Source organism: Pecten maximus, chromosome 15, assembly GCF_902652985.1.
Source record: "Pecten maximus chromosome 15, xPecMax1.1, whole genome shotgun sequence".
In the NCBI taxonomy this organism is placed as follows: domain Eukaryota; kingdom Metazoa; phylum Mollusca; class Bivalvia; order Pectinida; family Pectinidae; genus Pecten; species Pecten maximus.
Window position 1 is genome coordinate 6,817,381 of NC_047029.1, and position 6,852 is coordinate 6,824,232.

Consider the following 6,852-nt stretch of genomic DNA (forward strand, 5'->3'; position numbering starts at 1 on the left):
TTGCAAAAAAAATAAGGACTACATTGTAAACCAAATGGAAGCACATTCCATACATAATATTGCTCATTCCAAAAAATGCCTAAAAATATTCTACATGAATCGGCTATTGGCACATGGAAAAATCCATCTTTCAAATCTAAAGTAACTAGATGATCTTTTACTTTTACAATCTCTGGTAGAATTGTAATATCCTCATATCTACACTTAGGTGTGTTACAATATGAATTTACCTATCGTAAATCTGTTATAAGCCTGTATTTCCCATTCTTTTTTCTGAACACATCCTATCGGGCTTACACAGTGAGGTACATATTCTACTTTAGATATATATCCCTTTTCAAGCAATGAATAAATTTCTTCCGATATGATTTTTTTCTGATTATCAGGTAAGTTGTGATTTGGGGAAAAAATGTTGGTGAGGTTGTTCTATAAAAGGAATTTGTATGCCATCACGTATCCATTCAATAACCTGGTTTGGAGCATCTATTTCAGCCCATTCCTCTAAACATGATTTAAGAGAAGACATTTAAAGGAGATGCATGTATAGGGTGCATACTACACACACTGTAGATCTATCTGTATTACCTGAACATTTTAACCTAAAATACACAATGTTTAGTTATAACGTAAACAAGTACTACTAGTACCATGTAACCAACATATTTCCATCGACTACATTTGTAAACAATAACAGTGACACGTGTGTACTGTGTACCAATGCACCTAACTGTCACTCAGTGTTGCGCATGCTTCTCCCGACGACTGTCTAGACATGACGTCACGATTCCCGAACGACCTGAAGCTATTACCGTACGCGTGACCTCGACCTCTGTAGCTCTGACCACGAGTGCTGAAATTGCCTCGTCCACGGTAGCTGAATGTACCACGATTCTGTACACTCCGAACAGTTGCAGCTGAAATTGTCGTTGGTTTTTCCAATAAATTCAACGTATTTTGTGAAAATCCAGATGTGTTCTTCTGCATGGTCCGGAATAATCGCGACACGTCCGGGTTGAACTGACCCTGTACCACTAACGCTGAATGTTCCTCCTGGAGGTAACGTATCTGGGCTACCTGTGTATGCCACAGTTTCTCAAGTATAGCACCCGCTTCTGTTCCACTTTCAATAGATAACAATAGTTTCAATGTAGTTTCACTGAATTTCCCACATTTCTGTATAACATTGCCGAATGGCTGATCCTGCCTTTTTATGCCCCTGGATGAGTCGGGTACTCGTAATTCTGTCGGTAATTTCACTTTTAAAACAGAGTCTTTTATGACAGCAAACTCACCTTGCAGATCATCAGCTGTATGCAATTGCAATTCATTTGGTGAGTCTCCACCCTCATGGGTGTTAAAGTTAGTGCCAGCTCCTGCCTGGTAAGATCCCAAACCACGTGGTTGTGGTTCGCCCCGAAGGTTGAGTGACGAGGGCTGGTTAAAATCAAACGATGGTGGTGTCTGTGCCCTCTCTAGAGTTTCTACTCGTTCACACAATTTGTCCGTAGTTATTTTGACATGTTCCAGTGTTTCTTGTAAATGATTCAATACTTGCGTATTTTTTTCCTCTTCACCCATGACACAGTGCGAGGAGAGCGATGCTGGCGGATGTAGCGCTAAGCAAGACGTTAATTTAGGCCCATGACAGTAACTAATATGCATACACTTTTAAACGACAGACAAACTGGTTACTTTAGGCCCATGACAGTAACTAATATGCATACAGATATTTATTTATTCACTTTAAAACGGCAGATTAACTGATTACTCCGGGGCAATGACGTACAGTAACTGATTTATATACAAATATCTATACACTTTTCTAACGTTTGAAAAATAACTAACGAGAGTGAAAAAACACCATATACAAGAACCCCGCATTTGTTTGACCTGTTTATACCACAATAGAAAAGCTATTCCGAGGATAAATCTTTTCATTATATCATTTGTGGTGTAAGGATATAACCTAATGTGAAATGGCGCTAATTACTATGCAAAACTGGCCCTTTTGGAAATGTATAAAAATATAACAATTTAATGCAAATTATAACAAATAATATTTTTTTTTCTTTTTCAAAGCAAAAAAATGATAAAATCTATATATTTGTTTTAAACAACTTCGAACTACTTCTTGTGCGTTATCAATTCCGGGACCTTGCGAAGCGGCGTTAAAGTGTTAGCCAATCGATATCAAAACGCATTGAACCGCGTGATTTTAAAAGTAGTCCCAATCAAAGGTTATCGTGTCAACCAATCAAAACGTATGTAGAATTAATTCCAATGGCGGTATAATCTGAATGTTCTTCCACCAACTGTAATAGTACACATCCACCAAACATACAATATAAGTACATGTACATGCAATTATAAGCATGAATAATTATTAATAAAAGAAAATCGCTAAGCAAGAACTGATTATAAGGTGGCGTGTAGCACGCTACCTAGCGTACACAGATAGCTAAGGTTATCTCCCTTGACTAAACTTTTTGTAAACCTACGTCAATGGAAGATAACCCAACGCATAATTTCAAAAATACAAATATTTATTGAAATTCACATTGCCTATGTGGTGAGTAAAAAGAAAAATTATGACATTATACAATTTAGTCTTACATTTTGATACATTTCAATACTTTTCACATTTTCAGGCATTATACCATGTAATATGGTTATTTACTATTTTAAAGTACTTGTATGGTAATGTCACTTTATTACAATGATAAGTAATAATAGTTTTCAGAACACTGATAATCTGCTACAAAACCCCTAAGTTTGTTTTAGCAATGATTCAGCAAAGTTATTTGGTGTTTGCGAATGTACATAATGATCAAAGAAAACTGATTCAGTCTTCCATCGTCCTATCTTACGCACAACAGACGGATCAAAGTTTGATTCTATAGCACAAGTAGCTCCTGTAGGGCGAAATGACTTTGCAGAATAACCTTGGCCAGATAGACCTGCCAAGTTGATCACATCCTGGAGAATATTTGCAACGGTTGACGCGTCAATAGGACCATGTGGGTATTTAAGACTGAGGAATACAGGTGATGATCCTTTGTCTCGTACCTGTTCAGTTTTGTCTATGTAGTCACGTAGTGTTTGGACAGGATCAAGCTTTCTGGAAGTAGTCTTGTTAGGGATAGTAACTTCAAATCCATCGCGTGACGAGTCATTCTTTATTCCAAAGAATTTTATTTTTACAGATCCATTTTCAAGGAATTGTAATTGTTTTGTCGAAAACACAACCTTTTCAATAGCACCTGTATCACGATTAAATGTTTCAGATTTAGGTGCAATATCGGACGGTCTAAGCATAGCGGTAATGCTAAGTAGACATATTGCCTTCATTCGCAGTTGTTTTATCGTTAGGGTGTCATTGTCTGCCACGGTTGAGATATTGTCTGATAATACTTGAATTGTCTTTCCCGTTATGTCTGTACGAAATGATACTATTGCCATTAACACCGCCCACATTTCCCTGTGGTTTGATGAAAGATTGCTTATTTCTGTGCTCCAAAATCCTTGAGCGTCCTTGTTGAGGTAAGTTGCCCCCCATCCACTTTGGGATGCATCGGTAGTTATCTGCCCTTGGACCACTGGAGTGGTTATTGTACAACCGTTCCATGTCTCTAACGCATCAAGCCACCAGTTCAGGTCCTTGATAGTTGACTCATCTAACACGAGAACAGATTCCCAAGATGTACGACTACCTAGTAATCGGTACACTGAACGCAGTTTTAGTTTTCCTGGAAATATGGCTTTTGCGGTAGAAATACACTGTCCAGCTATTCTAGCCAAAATTCTAGCTTTCACATTTTGTTGTTTCAATAGTCTTTTAATGTCACAACGGATTTTTCATTACCGGAAGTGTCTATAATATAACCAAGAAACTGTTTTGTAGTCTCTGGTAACATATTTGATTTTTCAAAATTAACCACAAATCCTAATCGTTTGAACACATTAAGTACACAATCAGACCAAGACTGTATCTCATCACTTGCTCCAGCAATCAAAACATCATCTACATATATGGTAAGTCTTATACCGAGGCTACGCAAATAAACAATGACTGGTCTCAATACTTTGCAAAATAAATAAGGACTACATTGTAAACCAAATGGAAGCACATTCCATACATAATACTGCTCATTCCAAAAAATGCCTAAAAATATTCTACATGAATCGGCTATTGGTACAAGAAAAAATCCATCTTTCAAATCTAAAGTAACTAGATGATCTTTTACTTTTACAATCTCTGGTAGAATTGTAATATCCTCATATCTACACTTAGGTGTGTTACAATATGAATTTACCTATCGTAAATCTGTTATAAGCCTGTATTTCCCATTCTTTTTCTGAACACATCCTATCGGGCTTACACAGTGAGGTACATATTCTACTTTAGATATATATCCCTTTTCAAGCAATGAATAAATTTCTTCCGATATGAATTTTTTCTGATTATCAGGTAAGTTGTGATTTGGGGAAAAAATGTTGGTGAGGTTCTATAAAAGGCATTTGTATGCCATCACGTATCCATTCAATAACCTGGTTTGGAGCATCTATTTCAGCCCATTCCTCTAAACATGATTTAAGAAGAGACATTTAAAGGAGATGCATGTATAGGGTGCATACTACACACACTGTAGATCTATCTGTATTACCTGAACATTTTAACCTAAAATACACAATGTTTAGTTATAACGTAAACAAGTACTACTAGTACCATGTAACCAACATATTTCCATCGACTACATTTGTAAACAATAACAGTGACACGTGTGTACTGTGTACCAATGCACCTAACTGTCACTCAGTGTTGCGCATGCTTCTCCCGACGACTATCTAGACATGACGTCATGATTCCCGAACGACCTGAAGCTATTACCGTACGCGTGACCTCGACCTCTGTAGCTCTGACCACGAGTGCTGAAATTGCCTTGTCCACGGTAGCTGAATGTACCACGATTCTGTACACTCCAAACAGTTGCAGCTGAAATTGTCGTTGGTTTTTCCAATAAATTCAACGTATTTTGTGAAAATCCAGATGTGTTCTTCTGCATGGTCCGGAATAATCGCGACACGTCCGGGTTGAACTGAACCTGTACCACTAACGCTGAATGTTCCTCCTGGAGGTAACGTATCTGGGCTACCTGTATATGCCACAGTTTCTCAAGTATAGCACCCGCTTCTGTTCCACTTTCAATAGATAACAATAGTTTCAATGTAGTTTCACTGAATTTCCCACATTTCTGTATAACTTTGCCGAATGGCTGATCCTGCCTTTTTATGCCCCTGGATGAGTCGGGTACTCGTAATTCTGTCGGTAATTTCACTTTTAAAACAGAGTCTTTTATGACAGCAAACTCACCTTGCAGATCATCAGCTGTATGCAATTGCAATTCATTTGGTGAGTCTCCACCCTCATGGGTGTTAAAGTTAGTGCAAGCTCCTGCCTGGTAAGATCCCAAACCACGTGGTTGTGGTTCGCCCCGAAGGTTGAGTGACGAGGGCTGGTTAAAATCAAACGATGGTGGTGTCTGTGCCCTCTCTAGAGTTTCTACTCGTTCACACAATTTGTCCGTAGTTATTTTGACATGTTCCAGTGTTTCTTGTAAATGATTCAATACTTGCGTATTTTTTTCCTCTTCACCCATGACACAGTGCGAGGAGAGCGATGCTGGCGGATGTAGCGCTAAGCAAGACGTTAATTTAGGCCCATGACAGTAACTAATATGCATACACTTTTAAACGACAGACAAACTGGTTACTTTAGGCCCATGGCAGTAACTAATATGTATACAGATATGTACACACTTTTAAACGACAGACAAACTGGTTACTTTAGGCCCATGACAGTAACTAATATGCATACAGATATTCATTTATTCACTTTAAAACGGCAGATTAACTGATTACTCCGGGGCAATGACGTACAGTAACTGATTTATATACAAATATCTATACACTTTTCTAACGTTTGAAAAATAACTAACGAGAGTGAAAAAACACCATATACAAGAACCCCGCATTTGTTTGACCTGTTTATACCACAATAGAAAAGCTATTCCGAGGATAAATCTTTTCATTATATCATTTGTGGTGTAAGGATATAACCTAATGTGAAATGGCGCTAATTACTATGCAAAACTGGCCCTTTTGGAAATGTATAAAAATATAACAATTTAATGCAAATTATAACAAATAATATATTTTTTTCTTTTTCAAAGCAAAAAAATGATAAAATCTATATATTTGTTTTAAACAACTTCGAACTACTTCTTGTGCGTTATCATTTCCGGGACCTTGCGAAGTGGCGTTAAAGTGTTAGCCAATCGATATCAAAACGCATTGAACCGCGTGATTTTAAAAGTAGTCCCAATCAAAGGTTATCGTGTCAACCAATCAAAACGTATGTAGAATTAATTCCAATGGCGGTATAATCAAAATGTTCTTCCAACAACTGTAATAGTACACATCCACCAAACATACAATATAAGTACATGTACATGCAATTATAAGCATGAATAATTATTAATAAAAGAAAATCGCTAAGCAAGAACTGATTATAAGGTGGCGTGTAGCACGCCACCTAGCGTACACAGATAGCTAAGGTTATCTCCCTTGACTAAACTTTTTGTAAACCTACGTCAATGGGAGATAACCCAACGCATAATTTCAAAAATACAAATATTTATTGAAATTCACATTGCCTATGTGGTGAGTAAAAAGAAAAATTATGACATTATACAATTTAGTCTTACATTTTGATACATTTCAATACTTTTCACATTTTCAGGCATTATACCATGTAATATGGGTATTTACTATTTTAAAGTACTTGTATGGTAA